The sequence below is a fragment of the Anarrhichthys ocellatus genome, unplaced genomic scaffold, assembly GCF_004355925.1.
Source record: "Anarrhichthys ocellatus isolate YVR2014 unplaced genomic scaffold, GSC_Weel_1.0 scaffold3, whole genome shotgun sequence".
NCBI lineage: Eukaryota > Metazoa > Chordata > Actinopteri > Perciformes > Anarhichadidae > Anarrhichthys > Anarrhichthys ocellatus.
In genome coordinates this window covers 6262274-6275530 of record NW_022280033.1, presented here as the reverse complement: position 1 = coordinate 6275530, position 13257 = coordinate 6262274, and the positions used below count along the sequence as shown (strand labels likewise).

General features: G+C 39.8%; 1 protein-coding gene across 1 annotated transcript in view; it reads left to right on the top strand.

Moving 5' to 3' along the window:
• Positions 1–13257, top strand: part of rgs7a (regulator of G protein signaling 7a) — a 52141-nt gene that overhangs the window by 18516 nt on the left and 20368 nt on the right. The gene's annotated exons all lie outside the window — the stretch shown is intronic.

Sequence of the window (13257 nt, the reverse complement as noted above, 5' to 3'; positions counted from 1 at the left end):
CCCGCCCACCAAGGAGATGAGAGTGAGAGAGCGCGCGAGAGAGGCCTTGCCCTAGGAACATTATCCCACCACCAGCCAGGAACACCAGATCATAGTGGATGTAGAAATAGGCAGAAATCTGTGTCTAGGAAACAGAGTCAGCTAGAGACAGAAAAGTGAAGAAGGTCCAGCCTCAGGAGTGCAACTCCAACATGAACAAGAAACTGCTATAGTGATGAGATTAATACAGACAACAAAGACAACAATGAAAACCGAGGTAATACAGGACAAATGAGTGTGTGTGAGCGTGGGTTACATGTGCCTTGGGTCACCTGCATCAGACAAAGCACACTATTATATTTGTTACGCGTCAAATTAAAGTACAAGCAGATTTATAGTAGATCTTTTCCCACACATAATTAGAGTGCCACCACTTACTGTCCCTATTGTTACTGCTGCCCACCAATACAAACACTACTACCACTACTCATATTACGAGTCTACTGCTTGTGCCGTGACCACTTTAATTGTCTGTCCACTTTCTGCTACCGCAGCTGCTAGTACACTGATTTAATAATATATAACACTACAAGATAAACGCTGCACAAAATACAGATACGGGAGATTAAACAAATATCTAAAAGAGAATATTTTAGGATTACGGGATTCAATATAAAGCAGTGTTTGTCGATTTCTTGGGGGCAGCGCCTAACCTTTATAGAAAATGTGGTGAACATATTAGCAAACGGTTGCTTAATCACATGTTCAGTGACACTTGCATTTATTTGGAGTCATATTTCTGTCCACCTGATCAATATAAGTCTGATTTTTCTGCTTGACAATCGCTGATTAGTAGAGCTTTAATGTGAATAATTATTTTTTTGACTTAACTTGTCAGATAGATACAATTATTATAGAGCTAACAGTAGAAATATCAGTGTTAAAGTTCTTGACACCATAGCACCATGCTGGACGGAAAGTCAGAAATTTGAACTGCAGTTTATTTTCTTCTACTTGATAATAAACAAGCCTGATCCTTGCAGATCACAGTGGGTTGTGGGCATACAAAACCGCATCAACATTCTTTTCTACTTCTTTCAATTATAAAAAAAAAAAAAAACATAAAGGAAACAGAGGACAGCACTTTCTGTTTCGAGCTACCAGTAAACCATTTAGTATAGATCAGTATAAGAAGTTCTGAAGGGTCTGATGTCAAGCCAAATGTTAACAGCACATCCGGTTCCTGAGTGAACTGCTATGATGGTAAAAATTAAATGTTAATATTCTTCAATGAAAAAGTAATCACATAGAGCTCTAATTTGCATTGGAACATCACACTATATCCTTCGGGAATTGTACGATTCTCTAAAATGTGCTGTTGTTGCATAAAGCATGAGATGGCAGAGACCTACCGGCTGGCAAATTTGGAACAAGAACTGCATTAGCCGCAGCAATGTCAAACGAGGATAAATGCCAGTGTGTTTTTTTTCTTTTCTTCCAGGGAGCAGGCTGACTACCTCTCATCCATGATTCAATGCTTGTCTCTCTCCCTTTTTTTTTTTTCCCCTTGGGAAGGGAAATGTTGAGGAGTCAGGGGAAATATTGAACATCCTTCTGCAGCCATACGCCGGGGACGATGATTCTCTGGGGACGTGAGGAGGAAGGATGCTGTGTGTTCTAAAAAGCTGTAGGAGTTGATGAAAGTTGGCAACCATCTGGAAAGCTTTCTAAATGAAATAGTGATAATACCATCTGTCCATCAAACCAGATGACAATACTGCAACTGCTGCTTCTTCTGTTTTGCACAGGAATGCTTTACCAGTGAGTTTTGATTATTAGACTTCCAGCAAGGGAATGATGGAGAAGATTATGCGCTGCCAACCACGTAGTACATCATGAAAGGCTTTTAATGATGTCTGGGGTGTAAAGAGAGAGGGATTATTGTACTGAAAAATGCCTATATTACAGTACTGAAGTTTCCTGGAAAGATAATGATGAAAAGAATATAGCAAATACTGCTAATTATTAGCCCGGCAAAATAAAGCAGATTTTTACTTTGCTTAGTGTGGTCTGTGGTTGAATTTGCTTGAGACAGACATCAAAAAGGATGTGCCACAGATGACCCATGGTTCTCCCTTTCACTCAGACATCCACATGAACCTTTTCCTACACCTGGTCAGACAAAGGCACCACTCACAGGGCTGTGATTGTTCTTTTCTTCTGATTTTCAGCCTGGAAATATACGGACCATCCACTAGAATTAGTCTCTGTATAAATTACAGACAAGCCGTACGTCACGCATCTCCAGCATTTAACTCACTTTTATGGCTTCAGCACCACGTTTAAGTATTTGTTGATGAGGTAAGGAGTGACCTTTCATAAATCTTGGCTGTTTGTTCTTAATAATATAAATCTTGGCTGAAATGTTTCAGCAAAAACTGAGCATAAGAGATGAAATCTAGTGAGACATTATTTGGTTGATCTATATTTTATTCATCTTAAAAAAAAAGAGTCTGCAATGCTACAGCAGGATAACAGTAATAGAGTCAAGATATGAGAGTAAAGGTGTGAGCCACACTTGAAGGTCGGGTGAAAAGCTGGCTGCCATATAGAGGGACAAGATGCAATGACTCATATAAATTGGGATAACCATGCACACTTTTAGATATTCATTCCTTTAAAGTATTTATGGTGTTGCGCTCGGTGGTACTTACAAAAAGTGATAGAAGCAAATGTGTAAAAAAATCAAAGGAGAGCTTGAAAGAGAAGTTCAAACCCTGCTTCTTTCTCCCCTCTGCACACCTGGATATTTGCTGTGTGAATTCGGAGTGCGTTTGGTATTGTCGGTGTCAGTGACACAATATACAGTCCAACCAATGGTTTCACACTCTTCCACTGATGTACAGGTGGCGGTAACACGTGAAGATATGCTGCAATGCGCCAGCAAAGTCAGTGAAGAAGAAGACTGCTAGCGAGCAAACGTAGATACAAAATATTCTGGGTATAAAATACTTTAAAAAATTGACTTTATAAATGTTTCATGAGGAGGAAAACGCTTTCATTACATTTGTCAGACATCACATGCATTTTGGTGCATAACACAGGGCACCTTTAACAGCATGGCACAATCCAGAATTCAGTTTGATTCAAGTAGATTTGATTTAGTTCAAAATCTAATGCATTATTCACATTATTATGCTTTCAGCCTTCAACAAAAAGACACTGCTATATTTAAGCACGCATTAAACAGCACAACATGCCCCTCTGGTAACCTTAAGTCAATAACACCACACAGAGATCTTCTTGTTTGCCTGCAAACATCAGTCTCACTTTAATCCATTAGCAAATCAGGCCCGATCAGATCAGGCCATTAAAAGGCTCTCAGTCACACCTAGAGGAGCATTTCAAAGCTGAGGAGGCATCATGGTTGACAACATCCATTTGTGATCATCTAAATAGAACAAAGTGTGTAGTAAGAAAGCCATCTGTCCGGCACTGTCCATCTGAGCTTGCTTATGCCCAACGGTGATGAACAATGGCATCAGGTTTTTCTTATCACAGTCTTCCATTATGGAAATAATGGACAGAGCAGTATACCACCAACTGGTACATTTTAAAACACATTAATGATATTAGGCGTGAGGCGAGAGAGGAATAATTATAATCTAAACAAATCATGGATCTTTATAGTTGACTGGGAAGAAAAAGCCCACAAGCTGCAAATGTCAGAGAAGTATCCTCATGTTTGTTCATACTGTACCTTCAGGGATGCGATGTTATTACAGATGACATATAAAGAAGAATAAGGACGACAGAGGGAACAAATGTGCAGACTGAGAAAACATCCTGAAGTGTGAAACAGCGAAGTGACATCTGAAGAAACAGATGCTCCATTTGACGGATGGCTCAATGGAGCTTGATTGTGTACACAGAGACAGAAGAGTATTGATGAATGCAACCGAAAGCAAGGTTTATCAAGCACCAAACTGCAGATGTTGTTAAATGGCTAATCACTGGTTGGCAGAATCTGAATCGCAGCGTATAGAAATACAGGTTCAGTTTGGATAGAGTCATTGCCTTCTGTCCAGTCAGTGTTGTCACCTCGGCATCTGTTCCTCATGTCCTATACGATCCTGGCCTGCTGTGAAACAGACTGTTGTCCGTTCTCGTTCAACATCTGAAAGCCTCAGCACACCCATGAGAAGTGAAGGGTTAGGTAAATAGAGTGCCAAGGGGACAATGAAAATGCAAAAATATGCAGCTATAAGTATAAAGGAAGAAACTCAAGACGAGGACAGAGAAAGTCATTTAAAATAGGATGAATCATGAATCAGGATAGTTCATGTAAAATGAGAGGCAATCAAAGCAAACAGAGCATGACCATCTGTTGCCTCCTTGCTTAGAATATTAAGAGTCTTTTCAACTAAATAACCCTGAATGCTTTATTTAAAAAATACTCCAGTCCCTCTGGCCTATGGGTGATAAGTAGCACTGAAACAATGAGACTTTTATCGATTAATCAATTAGTCCATTGACAGGAAATTAATCGGCCACTATTTTGATGATCTATTAACGGCATGAAAGTTATTAGTCAAGTAAAAATAGCAAATATTTGCTGAGTCCAGTTTCTCAAATGTGAAGATTTGCGGCTTTCTCTGTTCTACGTAGGTGTGAATCGATTCTGTAGATGTTTCCTTGACCTGTGGGAAATTGTGGTTTGACATTTTATCGGCCAAACAATTGATCGATTGCTCAAAAAAATAATTGGGAGATGAATCAATAATGAACATAACTGTTAGTCGGAGTCCTACTAATAAGTGGGTAGCAGTTGGTCTTAGAATAACCAACACAAATACGGCAATACAAAAAAACAGACCCAACTTCTCTTACAAGTATACAGGTCCTAAAACTATCCCAAGGCAAAGACACGAGTGGGCAACTTAAATATCACACATTTTTGCAAGTGATCATGAAATAACAAATACTGGGGTACTAATAATAAAACTCAAACCTGCTGCCTGCAGCCTAGAATAATATTGTGGAACAAAAATATTCCTATAATGTACCACATACCTTATCTACACAACATACATCAACAAAGTATACTTTGATATTAAGGTAAATCATATGTAATGGGTAGAAACAATGACGCCTCCCCCTATAGACATTATCTATCTTTCTCTTCATCTCCATACTGTCCCCCTCATGCTACCCCCACAACCACCTTCTTTCTTTCTCTTATGAATGAGCGATGGCGAGCTGCCAAAGATGTCCTTGTGATAGTGGTCACAGACGGTGTTGCTGTGGTAACTCGGAGACTTAGGATTCATGGCATCTATTCAACAACCTTGTCAGCATGAGCTCAATAACTCCCCCCCACCCCACCTTTCTGCAGGGTAATTTTATTTTGAATGCCCAAGTGGTGCAGTGCTGCACAGGTGCAGGCTGAAGTGTCTGACTAACTTTGTTTGAATTGACCTGACAACGTAATGTTTTGTTTATGTTCGTTGAGCTAATACGTACTTTTTTTATTTTTTGTTTTTATCGGACACTTCACAGTCATGCACAGAATTGCGGTTGTTTGTTGTATAGGTGCTGTAACAGTATATGCTGCTTAATTGAACTTGTTTATGTAAATACAAGTACAAAAGGAGCCAACAGATCTACAGAATAAGTACACATCCCCATCAAAGACAGCGTCATAGTTTTGTACTTTCCATCCAGCACAGCCTCATAATCACACACAAACAAATACACAGACGAGAACAAACAAATACAAAATGTAAACCAAAAAAACAACAAAGCAAACAGTGACAAAAAGGGGGAGGCCATGTCACACATCAACAACTAATACATCTACAATAATATACATAAAAAAGCTGCCAGTGTGGTACCAATATATTCTATCAGGGACCAAATCTAATGGAATACTTTAATCACACATTTAGACCTGTATGTCAAATATTCAATGGGCATTATATCTAACATAATCCTGTGTCACCCAGCTGTTGTTGGAGGTTTATACAGTAATCTATCCATTTCAGCAATATTTTTCTTTTTGTACAGAAAGTATTTTCTTGTACATTTGACAGGCAGTGTTCATTCTGATAAAACATTAGTGTGCTACAGGTTATATGAAGGAATCCCAATATTTCCCCAATACTTACACTCAATTTTTGATTCGATTTTTTTCAATGATGTAGAGACTTAATATCATGCATATACAGTATTAACATAATCCATACCAAATGTGTGCATTGTCATAATTTACTTATTTTATTGATCATTATTTTGGCCTGAATATCATATACAGCATCATTTACAGTATGTGAGCACAGTTGTGTTCATGTAAAATTATGGGGAATTATTAAAATGTTACACATAAGCAATATTACCGATTGATTTGTCTGACACTCTGCAGTGATGTACATTTATTTCGCTTTAATAATTAAAATAGACGTGGGGATTTTTTGTTGTCCAAAGGCTGCTTTACATCAGTGGGGATGTATTGTTAATGCTGTACTGTATGTGATTGATTAAAAAAAAGCTTTGTGGTCAATTTAAAAGCTCCATAATGGCTGTGCAAAGTGCTCTCGTCTCACAAAGGCCATTACAGAATGCCTTTCTTCAGCATATTGGCTGTGTGTTTGGTAGTATTTTCTTTAGTCAAGTTTGTTTAATGTCTCTCTATAAGTAAGGCAAGGCAAGTTTATTTGTATAGCACATTTCAACAACAAGGTAATTCAAAGTGCTTCACATAAAACCATTAAAAGCATCAAAACACAAGCCAAAAGAAAAGGAGATTTAAAAACAATTAAGAACATTCATTGAACCACTAAAAACAGTCATTAAAACACTAAAAAGCAGTGTAAGAAATAAAATACAGTAGTAAAATGCAGAAATGCAGGACATTGATTAATATCCTTGAATCTGGTTCAATTACAGGCAGCAGCAAACAGAAAAGTCTTCAATCTTGATTTAAAGGAGCTGAGGGTCTCAGCAGACCTGCAGCTTTCTGGGACTCTGTTCCAGATGTGTGGAGCAGAAAAACTGAACGCTGCTTCTCCATGTTTAGTTCTGACTCTGGGAACAGAAAGTAGACCGGTCCCAGACGACCTAAGGGGTCGGGATGGTTCATGAGGTAGCAGCAGATCAGAGATGTATTTTGGCCCGAAACCAGTCAGTGCTTTATAAACCAACAGCAGGATTTTAAAGTCAATTCTTTGTTGGACAGGAAGCCAGTGCAAAGACCTCAGAACTGGACTGATGTGATCCACTTTCTCGAGCTGCAGCGTTCTGATTGACTTAGAGACCTGTAAACACACCGTTACAGTAGTCCAGTCTGCTGAAGATAAATGCATGGACAAGTTTTTCCAAATCCTGTTGAGACATAAGTCCTCTAATCGTTGATTAGAGGACTTATTCTTCAGGTGATAGGAGGCTGATTTTGTAATTGTCTTGATATGGCTGTTCAGGTTGAGGTCTGAATCCATAACTACACCTAGATTTCTGGCTTGGTTTGTGGTTTTTAACATCAGTGATTGAATCCGGGCGCTGACTTTCAATCGTTCGTCCTTGGTACCAAAAACAATTACTTCTGTTTTATCTTTGTTTAATTGAATAACATTCTGGCACATCCAGTTGTTGATTTGTTCAATGCATTCACCCAGCCCTTGTATGGGATTATAGTCCCCTGGTGATATAGTTATGTAGATTTGTGTGTCATCTGCATAATTATGATAACACACTTTGTTGTTTTAGTAGAGAAAGAAAGAGAGAGAGAAAGAAAGAGAGAGAGAGAGAGAGAGAGAGAGAGAGAGAGAGAGAGGAAGACAGAGCTCTGTCTTTAGAGATTTTAGAGCATATATACTAAGTGATAATCTAATAAAGCTGTTTGAAAAAGGTGTTTGAGTTGATCAAGTGTTGAGATTTCTGCTCCTCAACTCTATCTAGGTCACCACTGGAGAGGAACAGCATCACATTGTATACAGATATAGAAGGTAAGGGAGGAAACCTCATACCAGACAAAATAATACATTTTACAATGTCTGCACTGGAAATCTTTAAAACCATGAAGAATGAAGGTTGTGCTTTCGGATTTGCTCCATATGCAAACGCGCCACCAAGTCCAGAAGACATGCGTGTCTCCTATATGTGGTAACAAAACCCATCACTGTGCTTTCATGCAGCTGTAATCTAAACCTTTAAGTGCTTGTGTTAAAATAGTTTTGATCCTATTAAAAGTAATTGAACTGGAATCGGGAAAGCACATCGTGTTTTTAGGTAAACCACGGCTGGTGTTTGAGGGCAAAAGACAATGGGAAATATTATCTCTCAGCCTCCACCGCAGGTCCTGCCTCATTCACGGAGCCAAGCACTGCGGTTCAGGAGGAAATGAGATCAAGCAACGGCACAGACTGTTTTATCTAGTCGAGCTGTCATGCTATATAGCCACAGGTTCTCTTCAGGCAGCCCTCGCACCGCCTTAGGCAGCCAGACTTGAGCTGAATTGCTCACCTATTTTGCTGCTGCACTTTTTAAAATATAATAATCCCCACATTCTGGGTGCATAAGCTTTCATAATATATGTCCTTGTGTGTGTGTGTGTGCATCTCTGAATTCTGTCAGACTATATATGTTCTGCCTGCAATGTTACTGGTAATCGCTGTGTTCAGTGTCTCATGTCATAAAGGGAATATCTGTGCTGTGTGTATGTGTGTGTGTGTGTGTGCGTGTGTGTGTGTGGATGCATGTGTTCCTCTGGGATATGCGAGTGCGGATAATATCTGTTCTCCTCATGTCGACATACTTGTCCTCAGATAACATTGTCAAGGTAATACCACTCTCCCCAGAACGTCTGATGCAGTAACATTCACCCATCGCAGTTCAGGCAATGAGACCGAGAGAGAGAGAGGGGGGATGAGGGAGAAGCGAGAGAGGAAGGAGAAGAATAGGAAAAGGAGAGCTTTTAATTTCCTCAGCAGCACATCTGTGAGGTTTTTACATTTGCACAGGCAGAGAGAAACTGGACTGAACTCTAGATGAGTTTCCAATTGAATGATGAGACATGCTGCTGTCTAAGGAAGACCAAATGTAGATTCATTTTAGAAATTGTAATTGAGGATAAGCTCACCTTTACAGTATGTGGACTAAACTAGTGCATGCTTCTAAATTTCTGTTTGCTAATGCATCTTTATGGGTCCCTCAGTCTCTAATAAACACTTTTCTGTCTTCAGGGATTTAAAGCGTATGTAGGTAATTATCATCAAATTAAAGCTGTTTGAAAAATAAGATTGAGCTCATCAAGTACTGAGGATTTTTCCCCATCACTTCAATCTAGGTCAACACCAGAGAAGCATCATTTGGAAGGAACGATTTAATACAACCTGTGGGTTGTGCAGCGCACTCAACAAATTGATGCTCTATGGCTGACATCTAGTAGCTTAAAATCTTACGACCATAGTAGTTTACAGCATGTATCTTCAAGCAACATATCCTCCTACAACTGTTCGTATGATGTCTTACAAAAAGTTAGTTATTAGTTGTAAAGTTGCCCCACTGGTTAGCTCTGCACTGCGCTCATACGGCTGTTACGGAAGCGTAGCACCGACCCTCCGGGTAGGTAACTACAAACAGTCAATGAGAACAGCCTGCTTCCAGTCATCTAATCATCTCCTATATACCACTCAACCTGTACACACACCGCAGTCATCGAACCCTAAGTAACTAAAAGCTCTCAGAGTCAAGTTCTTAGAAATCTCTAGGCCAAACCATGTTCAGTCTTTGCCTTTTCTTACAAATTCTATTTACTTGGTTCATGCTTCACAACACTGATCCACATGGACGTAACCACATTTCAGCCTAACACCATCATTACCAAGGAAGAAAAACAACCTATTTTTTGCCCAGGTAACTGATAAAGGTCAATTTCAAATGAGCTGTCTGTGAACACACAATACAATTGCTGAAATGTTCTCCTAAAAACCTCCCGCCTTTCTGATGTGCTCAAGATAGAAGCTTTCTAATAACCAATCATTTTATTGGCTTGCTTTTCTTAGAAACAGCCCATCAAATAAGGGACTTGTGGTGCACTTAACAGCAGCTAAAAAGAAATCTAACATGCCAGCATTGATTTAAGAACCCGGTTTGACATGTTTTTTTTGCTCAAAATGGTGCTTCACAGCATTCTGATTGCACCCTGAGTGCCCCCAGTGATAGTCTTTGAAGTGCTCGGAGCCGTGTGCTAAAGCTCAGTATGTGCTTATATCTGGAGCTTTTGTTAGTCACTTCATATGTACGGAGTCCTGTGCCATCATTATTCAATGATTCACACTGTGCAGCCAAAACACTCACTCTTATCTGTTAAGAGGCTGCAGAGACGCAGTCAGACAGCTCTGGGTGGGCGGATGGGTGGGGGACGAAGACAGAGACAGAGAGAGAGACTCTTGCTCTCTCTCACTCACTCTGGGGGGGAAACGACTTTCCTCTCTTCCTCACAACACGAAAGGCAGAGAGCATCCCGACTTCAAGAGCTTTAGATCCTGAATATTCACGCTGGTGGCATTTTACCATGTGTAGGTGGTGAGGGTTTGCAGAGATGGGAGAGGGTGTGTGAAGTATTGATCATCAGTGCTGTTGTCCTTGTGTGCTCTGTGTCTCCTAGTGCCAGCTAACTCTCAGAGAAACACAGTGAGGCATAGATAAAGAGGGAAAGTTGGCGTTTATAAGGCACACTTATTCCACGGGGGATGAGCTGAACACAATTAAAATTTATTTTAGAGGGATATGTTTAAAAACAACAAAAGGAATGAGGCATGTGACACATGAAAATGAGGCCACTTGAATACAATTCATTTTTGTTTTTCTGTGGCACAGTTGCAGGTGCTACAGCTTTGAACACCTGCATTATATAATGATGTATTTATAGTATTCATGGTTTGATTTTTGCCCGGTTGAGTTTCTTACTAGAATTAAAATCCCATCTTTATCCTCTAACTTTAACTAGTGTTGGTTGAGAAACACCAAAGAAAAAACTCACCCTCTGATGTTAGATGTCAATATTTCTTCAACAGCTTCAACAGCTTCAACAACTTCAACAGCTTCCATTGTGTTGTGATCAAATATTAAAAGCCTCTTTGAAATATTCATCATTTTTCCTTCAACCTGCCTTGTCTCACATTAATTCAGTCAGTGACTTCTTACATTTCCCAGAACGACTTTTAACAAAGTATTGAACGTCTATGATTGCAGCGGTGCACCTTATTAAAAATGATCTTTGTGGCGGCAGTGCATTGTGGTCCATTAAGACTCCCGCTGGTGAAGACATTGGTATAACATTGGTGTGACAATGGTATCAGTAGGGAACAATACAGATATCAGATATGTGTGGCAATAAGAAAAATCCACCAATAAACAACAAGATGGGAGCAGAAATTCGAGGAGGACATTGCCAGAAGCAGTTAGGATTGATTTTTTCACTAAGGTCTTGAAATTGCGTAAGAAATTTAACTTGTTTTCAGAACTCTAATTTCATAGCGCCATAAGCGCCCACCTGATTCACAGTGGTGAACCTCCAAGGAAATACTTTGTAGAGGCAGATCTACTGACCTGCCTCACACAGGACGTGGGAGAAAAAGATTAAAGGAACAAGTTGAAATAATCTGAAAATGGGTACTTTTTTCTCTCTTTTCATTTCTGCCTCTCTCAGTCTTGCTGGGCCTCCAATCGTCTTCCAGCAGCTCTTTAGTTGCAGTATTTGCCTGCGCTCCATCATTGTCAATTAAGCTCCAATCCCTAACTGGGATGATTTTTAGCTCCAGGGTATTTGACTAGCTACTAGCTTTCATTATAACACAATGCTTCAGTACTAGCTCATGAACTGCCAAACACAAGTAGACACAGATTTACATATCAAACACAGCAGAAGTGTTCCTTTCTCGCCAATATGGCCACAGAAAATCATTTTCACCCACACAAAACCTTCATTTGTACCAAGTAGAACTAATTGTGTTACCTTTCCCAGATGAGCCCCCCCCCAAAAAGCAGTCATGCTCAACGCGATGTTCGTTGCAGTAGTCTCCGAAACGCCAGAGAGCATAACAACAAAACACCTCCTCAATGCTGAGGAATTGTAATAAACTGCAAACTCACAGCTCATATTCATGGACTACTTTATCACATTTGTACAAGTCCTGTAAAGAAAGGAGTCAAGTATCAAATGTGTTATAGTGAAACTACAGCAAGCATCAAGCTTAAGATGCTTTATTTCCATCTTCTAAATCTTGGCAGCTTGTCCACCATTATCAAGTATGCCAACTGAAATTTTGGCATAATTGTATGATTCTGTTTTTTTAGACAAGGGTTGTCTAGTTGAAAAAACAACCAAAAATAACAATCTTTTTTTATGACTTGAAAAAAGTTAATGATCTCTTTACCGGACACATTTCCACCTTTCGTTCTTTCTCTTCCCTGTTAAGTTATACATGTAAAATGTGTTATTGAAAGAAACATTTGATCGATTAAAAGAATCCCTCATGCCCTCGACTGCCCTTTTTCAGAATAGTCTTTCAGTAATACATCTATCATCAGCTGGTTGTGGTATTTGTCGGTGAATAGACAAACCTTGGCAGAAACTGACCATCCTCAATGAATATCTCTCAGTACAGAAAATCCTTTGGAGGGATGTGAAGCAACACATAACCCTGACCCAAACGCCTGTTTGCGTAGCACACATTAGTCTGTTGCCAGGCCGTCGAACTCTGTGTACATATTTTCCATGTATATATTTTTACACCAAGGGGGTAGTTTGGGGAGATCTCTTGGCCTACGATCCATCTGACGAATCAGGGCCATGCTCTGCTCTACTCGCTGCTTTGCTCCCTTCTGTGTTTTCTTGGAAACGAGGCTGCCTTGTGTTGCCATGCCAGGCCCTTGAGACTACTCCCAGTGCATTTCTGTCTCATCAGTGGCGTGTGCAAATGTTTGTGTGTTTTTTTCATCTGTGTCTATTTCCCTGTGCATGTTGTTCCTCGGTGCACTTTTTGGTTGAAATTTGTAACTCAGTAAACGCCGAACACAAAGCATTCCTGTCTGAAATGCCTTTCGAGTGGCTTTACGAGTTTTTCTTCCCTGCTTTGTAAAGTATGGATGTTTGGCTGTTTCGGGACAACAAATGTGCTGCGATGGATCATAACAAGAAACTTCATTGCTAGACTTCCGAAATCCGATAGCTGTAGCAGAATTCAATAAGAGCAGCTTACTGGAGGTGTTATGTGACAA